The 15,556-nt window shown below is 44.8% G+C and overlaps 1 long non-coding RNA gene across 1 annotated transcript; it reads right to left on the reverse strand.

Moving 5' to 3' along the window:
- Positions 1 to 713: 713 nt before the first annotated feature.
- Positions 714 to 6,265, reverse strand: LOC120924557. The gene is made up of 2 exons (XR_005746381.1): positions 5,964 to 6,265; positions 714 to 2,071 (listed from the first exon to the last, which is right to left on the reverse strand). It is a non-coding gene; the product is annotated as an uncharacterized LOC120924557 (long non-coding RNA).
- Between the last annotated feature and the right edge of the window lie 9,291 nt (positions 6,266 to 15,556).

Raw genomic sequence — 15,556 nt, forward strand, 5'->3', positions numbered from 1 at the left:
CGCTCCTTGTGTACGAGAATCCACTCAAGCGCTTGGGCAAACACATCGAAAAGCCAAGGACTACTTTTGGACCCGAAGGTGAGTCTGGTGGCAAAATAATACAACTCTCTCCACTTGATCCCGTGCCACTGCCAAAGTGACGGCGTGATCGGGAGGAGTTTGAAGGCGTCCGCTATGTCTGCCTTGGACAGCCAGGCGCCCGGCCCTACCTCGATGACTCGCTGTAAGAATGTAAAATTAATAACTAATATTCTTATAGCTTCAAGGGCGTATCTGAATGAAGATCATTCGTAGTCAGGTTGATTTGAAAATAACGTGTGAGTTTATTGTCTCACAGGTGGCATCAGAAACACAATGAAAAATAGTATAAAGTTCAGTTTAGCGTAAATGAAAATATCTGGAATTGGATCGATAGTATTGTAGCAAGCTTATGAAAGCATGTGAGCTGCCTTCAAGCCATTTTGTCTCAGAGATTTTCCAAAGTGAAGCAGGAAATGACGTTCTTAGACTTCTGGCTTCAGCTGTTCTCCTTGTCAATATGTCAGTATGTCAGTGTTGTCTTTCAAAGAGGGTGTGAATGAGTGTGTCTTAGTTTAAGTGTGTATCAGTGTGTCATGTAAGTGTGTGGTGCAAAAATGTCCAGCCTTCTTTAAAGCAAAGCTTAAATATATGTTACAAGTGAATGTCATGACCTCATACGGCCCAGGCTTAGACCCTTGTATGGCAAATATTAATATCTGCTAGGTTCAGCAATATGAAGATCTTAGCACAGAGTCGTATGGAGTTTGATTGACAGGCACACATGTGACACTCTATACTTAGAGTAGTGTGCTTGATGATGCAATGTCATAGAACATATATTATCAGCTATAAAGCTATAACTTCATTAAGTAACTATATACCAATACATACTAGTATAAATACGATTTTACTAAACTAGCTTAACAATAGATATGAACTAGTATATTATTGATATCACTACGTAAATACAGATCTATTCTGAATCTATTTTTGTCAACCTACACCAGGATTCCTTATATGTCATTCTCAAATTGGCTATCCGTAATGCTCAGTTTTGGATAGAAGAATTATGTCATATCAATTGATCAAGGTCATTCATTCATACCTAATTATTATGATTAATCATAAATCAAAATATGTTTTGCAAGCTTGCCATGAATTGCCGAATTATGAATTTGGAATAATATTCTAACAATCCCCCCTGAATTATGATTAATCATACTAAATCATTTAATACACACATACATACATTCATATCTCATTTTCTCCACCTTGTATCAAACGATTGGACACGATATTCCTCAGAACTGAAGCAACTAGAAATTTTCCTTTTCCTAAATGCTTTACTCTTTACTTTTAACTCTTCTTAGATCTATCTAATCAAAATCTTACCAGAAATAATGGTATAGATTTTAAAAATGTATAACATAATGATGACTAATATCAATAATTATTAATATTAATAATAATAATAATAATGAAAATTATTATTATTAAAATAAGTAAATAATGCAATAATATATTTCCATATATGTGCTCAAATAATATTTTAGCTCTTTGGAAATATACTTTATACTCTAAAACTTTCATAACTTTCCATTGTTCTATTAATGATATGTTTCTTAAGTTATGAACACAAAATGTTCTATTAACTAGAATGAGTGTGCTAACATTCAATATGTGAATAAATAAAAATAAATAAAAATAATAATCCTAACTTCATGTGAACATTAATATCATAATAATTGGATAATCAAAAAATGTATATGTATATGTGAACAAATGTTTCAGTCCTAAATTGTTTATCTATAGTAGATAGATAAAGTTCCTTCCGATTAATGTTTCTTCATGAAATGTCTTTAAAATTTCTTCAAGTTCCATTAGGTTAGAAAAACCTTGATGAATAAGATAAAATAGTTCATAAATATGAAATATAAATCTTTTGTCAAATATTCTTCCAAAAAGGATCTCTTCTTTAACTTTGAATTTCTCTTTGCTCTTTATAGGAGCTTGTTATCCTCCATATTTGTTTGATTTTTAGATGCCATATCTGTAAAAGAGAGGCAGTATCATTACTCAGGAATAAAATATTTATATTAATTCTTATACATTTTCCTATTTTTCTCAACAAATATTAAAACATTATGAGACAATAACTTTGTGAATTTGTTAAAACTATATGTGAAATACTATCTCATATTTTCCTTCAAAGAGATTTTCTGTGTGACTATGTAATTCTATGTACTTCTGTGTATTGTCCTTATTCTGTCTAAAAATAACCTAAATTATAAAATATATGTACTGTGAGGTTTAGGTATGTCAGGACGCAATATTTCATTTTTCGGTCATGATACAAATTCTATTTCTAACGAACAAAGTTAGATTTCATATCACCCCAGAGATGACAATGGACTATGCCTTTGTTCTCACCTCTAAACGATAAGAAATATGCGTAACTGTATTCTGTGTTGGAGTTCTTACTTTAGTGTCAGAGTGTTCTGCAAGTACTTCAATGCATTTCTCAGCTCTTACGCTGGAAATCTGAGATAAAGACTTCTCAGCTACAGCTGTATAAACATGTGCTGGTGTAAATTTCAGTAGATGTCTTTCGTTCCCATCTATCTGAATGTGTATGGGTAATAAAGCTCTGAACCATAAAGGATATATTTTCTTAATTTCACTAAAATTACCTTCCTCAAAAATACCTTTTAATGAACAGTCAGGTGTCCGTACAATGGTTTTGTTTGATTTTACTATGCTCTCTGTAACTTTAATTGCATAGTAAACACTTAGAAGTTGCTTCACACCTGGCTCAAAAGTTTTTTCCAAAAATGATAAAACTCTGGAGAAATAGGCAATTATTTTCTCCTTACCTTCCTGTAACTGAAACAATGTTACTGAGATGGCATTCTCAGATACATGAGTTTTCAAAACAAACGATGTTTCAGGACAAACCTCTATTGTACTTAATGCTGGAGCATTCTGCAAATCTTTTTTCAACACTTCAAAAGCATTTTTCTCATTTGGACCCCACTGGTCAACTATATTACCTTTATTCCTTAAAAGATTATATAGTGGATTAACTTTTTCTGCGAAACAATGTACAAACTCTTTGCAATAATTTATTTTATGCAAAAATTTATGCAATGCCTTGTAAGTTGTTGGAGTTGGGATAACAGTAATATCCCTAACTGTTTCTTGCAACAATTGTCTCTTTCCTTGACTAATTTGCATGTGAAGGAATTTCACTTGACTTTTCATCAGCTGAACTTTTGTTGTGTTTAATTTTAAACCTTCAGCTTGTAACATCATAAACAATTCAGACAAAAGAGCCATATGTTCATCGATATTCTGAGTACTCAGCAAAATCGTATCCACGTGCTGACAAATGCAATCTGGCCTAGAAAATTTAGAAAGTATTGTTGCTATAGTTTCATGAACTATACCATCACCAATACCTAGATCAGGTATTAATCGAGTGAACGTATAAGTCTCTTTTCTGAATGTGAACGCAAGTTTGTATTGACAACTTTTAGTTAAAGGAATGGAAAAATGGCTACCAGCGATTTCTAGTACAGAAAACACTTTGTTCTCAACATTCAAATGTAATTTTATGTTAGATTTATCAGGAAGAACTGGGCTATTTGTGATTTGTTTATCCAATGTTCTTACGTCAACTGATAAAGAATATGAATTATCAATATTTTTGATAGGCCAAATACAGTTATTTACCACTGATTTAGCTTTCTTTACAATTCCAAGTTGTACAAATTCTTGAATAATATCAGAAAGTGGACCAATTGATTCTGGTGGTAACTCACTCTGATCAAGAGGTTCTGGATCCTTTCCTTCAATATTTAATTCGGCACTTTTCAAAGTTCCAAAGTCATTTTTGAACTTTGACCACAAACTTGGAAAAGATTGTACCACTTCCTTTAAAGCACAATTTTCATCAATATCAGGCCACTTTTGTTCTGTAGACATATTGGTAACGGAACCAACATTACTGTATACAGAGGGATCAATCAGCACTGATTTGGGCCTAGATGGATCTTTCCAAATACTTCTATTAGCCAAATCAATCACCCACTTTTGTTTATTGATTACATCAATGCCAAGTATATTCTCTGCTTCGTGACAGACCCAAATGTTAATATTAGTTTTCACTAATCCAGGTACTTCAAATGTTACATTGGATACCTGTCTAGCAGTGGAATTACCTGTATTATTAAAACCCACTATATTACACATAGGAGAATTTGGTTTCACAGGTATGTTTTCTTTGATAAGGGTAATCTCAGATCCACTGTCTAAGAGACAATTAATATGTTTACCATTTATCAAACATTGTAAATATGGTCTCCCATTCTCGTCCAAAATAATTGGTGCTACATATTGTAATGGCAGAGAAATTGAATCCGGGTGTGATTCTATTTTTGGCAATGGCAATAAACCTTCTTTTTCAGTGACAGCTCCTTTTGCCATATTGTCTGAACTACTGTGAACAGTCAAATTACTGATCTGTTTGACTTCAGTGTCATAAGGCAATTCAGTCAAAATGTTATCTTGACATGAAAAATCAGGCTGTACAAAAACTGATTTTTCATACTCCATATCTTTAGTTCTTATTTGCAAGTCACTCTTAAACTTCAAGCAATGTTTTTTCATATGGCCAAATCCATGACAGTAAAAACACATCATGGGGTCGTCTCCTTGACTCACTTGACTGCACCTGTCCTTGTCATTCCTGCTAAGACCTGTCGTTTCTGACACGTCTGTAGCCTGACTATTTTTGTCACATTGAATAATAGAAACCTCGTGTGCGAGACTGCTTTGATTCAATTGTCTCCTAATTTTGTCAATGAAACTTACTATAGCATTTAAATTTTGACGTTCCTGTGCTATAGCCACTGAAGTTGGGTCAAGGTATTTAAATTTTTTTATGAAAGCCATTTTTAATCCTGGGTCAGTTTCATCATCTACTCCAAATATCATTTCATAAACCTTGCAAAATCTTGTTTTAAACCAAAATGGATCTTCTTCTGCAGTAGTCTGTAATAGGTCTAGCATTTCTATGGTCGGTTTTTGTTCACCGGTCATACATAGCAATAATAGTCGCAATCTATCTGTGGCGTCATTTTGACCTTCATCATCACTAACAAGTGAATGGATTCGTTTAGCAAAATTAACAGGAATCCACAACTGAAAAATGTAATTGCGTTGATCGTTTGAAAGATTAAAACGATCTGCAAACATTTCAAATAAATCCCAATTAGAAAATACAGTAGCCTCAACGTCATAAATAGGAAAGTCTTTTAGAACCTTCATCAGCTGATCATGAATTTGCAATTTAAGTTTTGCAGTCCTACATAATAAGTTTTTATGCTTCATTTCCATTTCATCAGTAGCATCAACATTCTCTATTTCCGAACTTTCCGGAAAATAAGATTGTAGCTTTGACTTGGTTTCAACCTTTTTGTCATCTGTATTTATTACAGCAATCTGTCTACTGTCATTTTGCAACTCTGGCAAAATATTTTTTTTAGATTTCTCTATTTGTTCCTCAAGATTATCTATGTAATTACACAAAATCTCACAGTTAGAACAACTGAGAGCATCCTGGGACACATTTTTATGTATTCCTGTGTTCTGTACATTATTTGTCTCTGTCTGGTTTAGTGTACACACATTTTTGGCAGGTAAAATATCAATAATCATCTTATTAAATATTCTTACCAATTTCAATACATTACTTATTTTCTTACGTAATTTATTCACAGTAAACCTGGATTTGTCTATCTGGACATTGGAATTTAAGCATTCTTGGTACATATACAACCACAAGTGACTGTCATTTGGATAAAAACACACATCTTTAAATTCTAGCTTACTATCTCTAGCTATTTCATCTATAAAATTCATAATTTTTTTTTTTTACTCACCGTTATTAGAAGGATTTCTCGTCATCAACCGGCTGTTACTGGACTGTTGTCCACATCTGACGCGACACAAACGCCTCTTGCTTGATAGGTTCTGAACCGTCTTTTTTCTCGAGACTTGAATATTCGCAAAGACTGCGCCAATCTCTCCCCCCCTCATCAAGGGTCGAGATTTCCGTAAAAATAGAGATAAGACAGTACTTTCTTTGGCTCGCCACTGTAAGAATGTAAAATTAATAACTAATATTCTTATAGCTTCAAGGGCGTATCTGAATGAAGATCATTCGTAGTCAGGTTGATTTGAAAATAACGTGTGAGTTTATTGTCTCACAGGTGGCATCAGAAACACAATGAAAAATAGTATAAAGTTCAGTTTAGCGTAAATGAAAATATCTGGAATTGGATCGATAGTATTGTAGCAAGCTTATGAAAGCATGTGAGCTGCCTTCAAGCCATTTTGTCTCAGAGATTTTCCAAAGTGAAGCAGGAAATGACGTTCTTAGACTTCTGGCTTCAGCTGTTCTCCTTGTCAATATGTCAGTATGTCAGTGTTGTCTTTCAAAGAGGGTGTGAATGAGTGTGTCTTAGTTTAAGTGTGTATCAGTGTGTCATGTAAGTGTGTGGTGCAAAAATGTCCAGCCTTCTTTAAAGCAAAGCTTAAATATATGTTACAAGTGAACGTCATGACCTCATACGGCCCAGGCTTAGACCCTTGTATGGCAAATATTAATATCTGCTAGGTTCAGCAATATGAAGATCTTAGCACAGAGTCGTATGGAGTTTGATTGACAGGCACACATGTGACACTCTATACTTAGAGTAGTGTGCTTGATGATGCAATGTCATAGAACATATATTATCAGCTATAAAGCTATAACTTCATTAAGTAACTATATACCAATACATACTAGTATAAATACGATTTTACTAAACTAGCTTAACAATAGATATGAACTAGTATATTATTGATATCACTACGTAAATACAGATCTATTCTGAATCTATTTTTGTCAACCTACACCAGGATTCCTTATATGTCATTCTCAAATTGGCTATCCGTAATGCTCAGTTTTGGATAGAAGAATTATGTCATATCAATTGATCAAGGTCATTCATTCATACCTAATTATTATGATTAATCATAAATCAAAATATGTTTTGCAAGCTTGCCATGAATTGCCGAATTATGAATTTGGAATAATATTCTAACACTCGCTGGATGGCCTGATCTATCGACGCATACCTAAGGTAAAACTCCTCTGATGGAATTAAAGAATTGAGGCTGGGAACAGCGGAGCAATGAGGGGCGGACAAGTCATAAATTAATCTTTGTTTATTTGAGAATTTCCCCTTGACCAGACCCAACGGGTTGACCCTCCAAGCCTGGAAAGGAGACACAGCGAAAGGGCCGATGACAAAACCCTTGTCCAGTTCGGACTGCAGTAAGGTGTCCACCGCCCTCAAGTCCTCGCAACATGACCTGAGATTGGGACATTCGAAGGTCTGCAGTGGCAATGTAATGAACCCGGTGTGAAAGCCCTGAGTAAAACCCTTCACCAAAAAGGGGCCTAGCTCTGCGGATGGGTGGGAGGACAGCCAGTCCTGCAGCAACCCAACGTTGATGTGGCTTAGTCAGCTATTTTTAGTCAACCTCAGAGAACAGGTAGACTTCGGATGGGCCCTGAAGCATCCTGAACAGATGTGTAGCAACCGGCACTGACCGTAGTTACAGACCCCGTGGTTAAAGTTGTTGCAAATAGGGGATTTCCCCAAATATTGAATAGGCCGGCCCAATTTGTCAACAGTGGGTGCCTGTGCCGGTGCTGGGAGAGACCCGGGGAAAGCTCTGGAAGTACCCGGAAGGGCCGAAGCTTCCGAGTTGGAGCACCAATAGGCCGTGTGGGAAGACGACTGGCAGGTGGCGCAAACTGGTAACCTCAACCCCGCAAAATGGCGGCAGAACAGTTCCGTATCTACACGGCTCCAAACTGCCACCACCTGGTGCTGGGCCCACAAAGCGGCCGCTTTGGCGGAAAATGAACGGTGGTAGTCATAGAACGCCGAGCCTCCGAATTTGTGACCCAACTCCACAACAGCGTAAAGATAGTGGTCCAACTCTTCTCTTCTGAGGGGGTTCGCAGAGCAGACTACATCCCTAAACAAGCTGAACGCCAGCACGAACTCGGGGATGGAAAGCTTCCGGTTCAGTCTATGATCCCTGGCTTTGATGATCACAGAAACGTCCCCACAGGCGTAGGACTTGTTGTCAGCCAAGTCATGGGTGGCTATCAACAAGGACGCCAGGTTGACGTCCTTCCCATCAAGGATGTCCTTCCTGATGCCTGTCGGGATGAAATGCGCTGGGGTGACAGAAGGGACACCGGGACTGGTACCTGATAGCGGAGGCCCAGGAATCATGGGAGCCTCAGGGACTACCAAGACCTCCGGAACAGCCGGGACCACTGGGGCAGGAACTGGGCTGGCCTCCAGCACTTCCACCCTGGCCCTCAGGTCCTGAAACGAGCCCGCTAGGGAGTTGAGGGTGGAATGGATTTGCGTCAGGGATGCGGCCATGGCCCGCAGAGTGACCTGTTCCGCGCTGTCTGTACTGGCCGGGGAGGGGAACAAAAGTCTGAACAGCTCAGCTTTGCGTGCCGAAGCCGGGTGGGAAATGCCCCTGCGCCGTAACTCTGCAATCAATCTTGGCACGGTCCAAGCTCTCAAGGTAGGCGTGGCGCCCCGATCTGACCCCCTCGCCGACCCCCTAGCTGAAGCAGGGGAACCCGAGACGAACTCCTCGATATCCGCCGCTTGCGACATGCCCTGAAAATTGATGGAAAACAAAACACTGTGATAGAGCCTTTCACAGTTCAATAAAGGAAAAACACCGCCTAATCCCCCCCCCCCCCACTCTTGAACCCACCTAACCTGGATCGGAACAAACCTAAACCCCCCCCCCACTGGGAAGGCCGAGCCATCTGCCGATGCAGACAAATTAAAAACTAACCACTCAGGCCCCCCCCCCCCCCCCCTAGGACCTTGAAACGAGACAGGTCCCAACGCTTTAGGAGCTGCTGAGTAACTATATGGGTGATGAAAAAGGATCCGAACGGGTGAGTAGACTTGCCACTGCTCAAGTCAATTAAAAACGAAACAACTCAACCCGTTACAACCTAAACGATTTAGGCGACCCTCAGTGGCAGGCAAACCCTTGATGACCGGGGACAGATCAGGTTAGGTTCCCGGAACCCGGCTTACCTTTACCGGAAGTCCTACACCTAACAGGAACCTTGCGTCTGGTACCTGTAACAAAAGACGTAAAGGACTGAAGTGCGTCAGTCCCCCCTGGACGAACCAGGTACAACGAGTGTACAACGAAGTGCCACGTGAAGCATGAAAAACGGAGAAGGTGACCCATACCAGCCGGTTGAGGAGAACTTGCCACCGACCAAGTCAATTAAGAACGAAAACATCTCAAACCGTACCAGCCCACCGTTGTGGAAAATGACCCCCCAGTGGAACCACGACCCCCCCCCCCTTTGCAGAAAAAGGTCCGTGCGACTCCACCCCCCCCCCCCAAACCTGCGGAAACCCACCCCACCTTCTGCTGGTGACACCTGCGACTGCTGAGTGACGTGGAACCCGCACCCTGCGTGTGAACAATTGCAAAAAACGAAACGATATGCCTGACACTCACTGCAACAGTTTGACACGAACCCTGTACTTTACGTGAAACGAGACTGCACGAAACAGTCCTTGACTATGGTATAAATACATAAACCCTTATCTGCTAAGACCCACATTTTACTCAACTTTTACCTTAATAAATAACTGAGACCACTACTGTAATCTTTGGAGTAAAAACTGTCCGTAGCAGCCTCCATTTATTTTTTAAATAACCTTTTTTAAATATTAAAGCACATTAAATAACATTTCCACACATAAACATAAGTAAACCTGAAACACAATATTAACACTACTGGTGCTGGACTTTGCAGGCACATTAAACCATTTTAACCATGCTAACCTTTTATGAGCACTGCGATACCTAAATCTGGTCTTAGGCCTCAAGCCGACAAGCTGACTCAGAGACGACCTTACCTGACCGCAGTGCCCCCATTAACCCCTTCCCAGCTACACCTTGGTAGACTGGACTACCAGCCCCTTCAGAACCCATACCACCTCTGGGTAATGGCATCCACTTTAGGGTACTTTCTTCTCCTGCAAAGTCCAAAACACCCGCCGCCGCCACGACATCATAACCTCGCACCTGTGTGGAGAGACAGAAAAAGAAAAACAGGAAAGCACCCCAGACCACAAACACCATATCACCTCCCCGTTTCTACCCCCCATAAACCAAACGCCCCCTCAAAACCAACCAGCAAAAAAGGGAGGGTGGGTGGGAAACTTCGCCCCTCGTGCTGTTAGCCCGGGAAGCGTGGGAGGGGTGATTTATAACCTCCCCTCCCACCGCTCTCCTTCACTGCAACCCCTCCCACTGACCATGGCAGGGCTTTCCTTTAACCCCGTCATGGCCGGCCCTGCGCCTATGCTGTAGGTTTTTTGCTCCAGGCCTCTCTTGACTATGGTATAAATACATAAACCCTTATCTGCTAAGACCCACATTTTACTCAACTTTTACCTTAATAAATAACTGAGACCACTACTGTAATCTTTGGAGTAAAAACTGGCCGTAGCAGCCTCCATTTATTTTTTAAATAACCTTTTTTAAATATTAAAGCACATTAAATAACATTTCCACACATAAACATAAGTAAACCTGAAACACAATATTAACACTACTGGTGCTGGACTTTGCAGGCACATTAAACCATTTTAACCATGCTAACCTTTTATGAGCACTGCGATACCTAAATCTGGTCTTAGGCCTCAAGCCGACAAGCTGACTCAGAGACGACCTTACCTGACCGCAGTGCCCCCATTAACCCCTTCCCAGCTACACCTTGGTAGACTGGACTACCAGCCCCTTCAGAACCCATACCACCTCTGGGTAATGGCATCCACTTTAGGGTACTTTCTTCTCCTGCAAAGTCCAAAACACCCGCCACCAGCACCCAAAGGTAACTCCTTACCTTTGGGCGCCCCTCCACACCCTCAATGCTCGCTGGATCCCGTCTTGCAGGCCCAACACCCACATGTCAATCCCCACGTCGGTCAAATGTACTCCATCTTTCAGCTGATACCTCCACATATCCACCTCCAGCTCAGGGTGTCTAACCACCAATCCACCATTCCTGATCACAAACTTAGCCACGTCCCGATTGATCTTTCTCCTGGCCCTGTTCACTCCTTCCCACGATCTGGCCATCCGCCATGATGACCTGCCCACAATGTCGGACCATATCACTACCGTATCCGGGTAGGACATGCGAATTCGCAGAAAATCGAATTTGATGTCGCGTGCGACATCCAACATAGTACGAATCCCAAGGTCGTTGCCCCCCGCATGTATCAACAAAACATCCGGCGGGCGATCCAACCGTGCAAACTTGTGCACTTCCGGCACCACCCTGCTCCACAACATCCCCGGGAACCCCAACCACCGCACCATCGCTTCCTGTCTTGGGATCCCCAGCTGGCGACCGTCCGGTCGCCTATCTGCTCTTGCCGCCCCCCTATGAACGAAGGAGTGGCCCATTATCCAGACCAGCCCTTGTCCCGCACCTGAAAGACAGCAAGTAAGAAAACCATCACAAATAAGCCCCATCGGGAGACGACCCCCATCCCCGACCCCAACATGTTCCCTTAACCAAAAAACCCCCGTTCCACTCCCACCAACATTGGAAGTGGCCCCTTAACTTTCTTGGGACGTATGTTAACCTGCACCCCCACTCACCCCTAATTCTACCATGAGCTGGGGCCTAACATATAGTCGAAACCTCCTAGACTCCCATCTGCCAATCCTCTTCACCAATTCCTCATCCAAGCCACAACGGGCCGCTTCCGTCGCAGCCCCAATCCGAAAAGAATGCGCCGAGAACTCCTGAGCCACAAGGCCCAAAGCCCCCAGGCACCGTCTAAACACTGTCACGAATTGATACCGCGACAACGCCATACCATCCTCATGCAGCAAAAAAGACCCGCCCAACTCCGGCCGTACGTCCAAAAATTCCTGCACCACCCTAACAGGGCATAATTCCGACCCCTCAATAGGGAAAACTCGCACCACTTTGCCCTTCCCTTTCTGGTCCGTCTTGGACCGACGTAGTAACATTTTCACCCCTTCTCGCGTCCATGCCACATCACCGGCCAACATGCCACCCTGTACCGTCTTCGAGGGGCTAACCAATTCCCCTATTCGAAAAGCTCCAAAAAACGCCAACGCGAACGCCACCCTAAACAATAACACCTCAAACTGGGACGAACAAACTGTCCCCAACTCTCCCATAATACCCTTCAATATTTCAAACGACACCGGGCGCCGGGAATCCGCCCGACGCCCCTGTTTCCTGTAACCTTTAAGGGCCTGCCGGACACAAAAGTCCTTAGTAAAGTCCGGACACCCTTGCCACTTAAACAGGAAAGCCAAGCCGGCCAATTTTTTGTCCAACATGGACTGAGACACCCCGGCCTCCATGTTCCTGGCCAAGAAATAAATCACCAATCCCTTGACCTCGGGACCGGCCGGGTCCACCTCGGCCTCCCTAACCAGAGCCTGCCATTCTGCCCAAACCTTCTCATAAGCCCTCCAAGTGGTCACACTTACCGACTTTTTGATCCAACTGGAGACGATTCCAACGGAATCCTCCAAAGCCACTCCGGACAGGGTACCCCTTGCTCCTCTGCCTCCGGCACCAGCTCCCGAAACCGGTCCCACTGAAAGCGAGACAGAGCGTCAGCCACTACATTCTCCACCCCCGGTAGATGCACCGCATACACAAATATGTTCATCTGCAAACAGCGCAGCACCAGGTGCCGTAATAGCCGAATAACTGGAGGAGAGGACGCCGTAACTCTGTTGATCACCTGGACCACCCCCAGATTGTCCCCATGGAACCGCACCTTCCGGTCCCGGAAGGCCGCACCCCACAACTCTACTGCCAGCACCACCGGAAACAATTCCAACAGCACCAAGTTCTTTGTGAACCCCGCCTCCAACCAGGCCTGAGGCCAAGGGCCCGCACTCCATTGCCCCTGAAAGTATGCCCCAAAACCTGCGCCTCCGGCTGCATCCGTGAACAACTCCATGTCAAAGTTACTAACCGGACCGGACATCCACAATGCCCTGCCGTTGAAGGATTCCAAAAAGGAGTGCCACACCAACAAATCCTCCCTATGTTCTTTCCCCAGGCGCACATAGTGCCTGGGTGACCTGACCCCCGCTGTGGCCGCCGAAAGGCGCCTGCAAAAAACCCTCCCCATGGGGAGAATGCAGCACGCAAAGTTTAGCTTCCCCAGGAGCGACTGCAGCGCTCGGAGTTGCACTTTCCGCAAACCCACCATCTCCTGTATCTCAGCCTTGAGGCCTTCCAGCTTGTCCAGTGGCAACCTACATTCCATCACCTCCGAATCAATTACAATGCCCAAGAATTGGATGACCGATCTCGGTCCCTCCGTTTTCTCGGGCGCCAGCGGCACACCAAAACGCTCCGCAATGTGTTCCAGCGTGGCCAACAACACTGCGCAAATCCGTGACCCCGCCGGTCCAACGCAGAGAAAGTCGTCCAGATAGTGGATCACGGAGCTCACTCCGGACACATCCCGAACCACCCACTCCAGGAAAGAACTAAACCGTTCAAACAGCGCGCAGGAAATGGAGCAGCCCATCGGTAGGCACTTGTCTACGTAGAACTCCCCACCCCAATGGCAACCCAAAAGCCGAAAACTATCCGGGTGGACCGGCAGGAGCCGAAACGCCGCCTCAATGTCCGACTTGGCCATCAAGGCCCCCCGGCCATACCGCCTAACCCAGCCCACCGCAGCGTCAAAGGAGGTGTAGCTCACCGTACACTCCTCCATGCTGATAGCGTCGTTAACCGACCCCCCCCTTGGAAACGACAAATGATGAATGAGCCGGAATTTGTTCGGCTCCTTCTTAGGCACCACCCCCAAAGGTGAAACCACCAAATCGTCCAAGGGAGGCGAAACAAATGGGCCCCCCATCCTGCCCAACGCCACTTCCTTCAGCAGTTTCTCCGAAACCACCTCCGGATGTTGTAACGCGGAACGCAAATTCTTTGCCACCGGGGGGACCACCGCCAACTTGCACGGAATGCTGAAACCCACGGAGAATCCCCTTTCCAACAACAGGGCGGCCGCCCTGTCAGGATATCTACCGAGAAACGGTCGCATCCTTTCCACCATCACCGGAGTCCTCCCTCTTACTTGAAGCATCTCCGGAACGGCCCTTGCCTTGTTTAAAACACCGGGAAGAGGGGTGATTGCCACCACAGCCGGAGCACTCGTGCTTGAACCGGCAAGACCCTCCGAACTTGCAGTTTCCTTCGTTGAACTGCCAGCAGACCCCCTTTTTCTTTCCGGCCGACTGTCCTGGGGAAGAGGTTCCACCGGCCCCCCCCTGAAAAAACGGCGTGGACGTCCGTGGGGCCGACATAAGCCGCATCCAAAGGCCGATGTCTTTAGTGTCCCACCTAATATCCGGCCTGATAGCCCGGCGTTGCCGGAACTGCTCATCATACCGGAGCCACCCAGTGCCCCCGTAGCACCGGTAGGCCTCGCTAATCGCCTCCTGGTAACTAAAAAGCGCCGAACAGTGTTCGGGGTTTTTCTCGCCGATCACGCTCGCCATGATCGAGTATGCCTGCGACCAGTTCGCAAAAGTTCTAGGTATAAGCCTATACCTCCTCTTCTCCTCGTCCTCTTTCTTGGACTCCTCCGGCTTAACCCTATCAAGGTTAAACTTTTCCAGCGGTAACAACGCAAATATCTCTACATATTCACTCTTCCAAATCTTTTCCCGCACCTCCGGCTTCAAATGTGAACCCAGCGGTGCCTCATAACATGTATACACCTCCCCTTTAGCTGCGTCCGCCAACCGGACCAAATCCCTCTTCTTTGCGGAATCGACCCCCGCATCTCCTTTCTCCGCAGGCGGCACCCCATTACCCGCTGCCACCGCCCCTACCTCTTGCCCCTTGTCCACAGGCACCACTGGCCCCGACACGGCGACCGCCACTGCAGGTGACGTGACCCCGGACCCCCCCCGCCGGACCCCATGCTGCCGCGGGGCTAACGGCGGGGCTGCTCCCCCCCTTCAGCTGGCTCACCAATGCTTCTAGACCCACCAAAAACCGGTGCAAACCCCCATCCTCTCCCGACTGTTCCCCCAGGGCACCCGAACCCCCACTACTCGCCCCTGCGGGCACCCCTAAACGACTACGGGGACCCCCCCGTCCCCCCACTGACACCCCCACATTTTGTACAGTAGAAGACAAAGCCAAAAACGACTCACCGGGCTGTCTGGAAGCAATCCCACCAGCCGTCCGGCTTGGCTCCCGCGCTGCGACCTCCGTCCTGGGCACAACTTCCTCCTCCGACAGCTCCCCTTCCGATCGATCTCCAGGGTGACCCTCCTCACCCGATGAAAGCCCACCAGGCGACTCGGGCCTGGGAGC

This window comes from Rana temporaria, chromosome 1 (genome assembly GCF_905171775.1).
Source record: "Rana temporaria chromosome 1, aRanTem1.1, whole genome shotgun sequence".
Classification (NCBI taxonomy): Eukaryota; Metazoa; Chordata; class Amphibia; order Anura; family Ranidae; genus Rana; species Rana temporaria.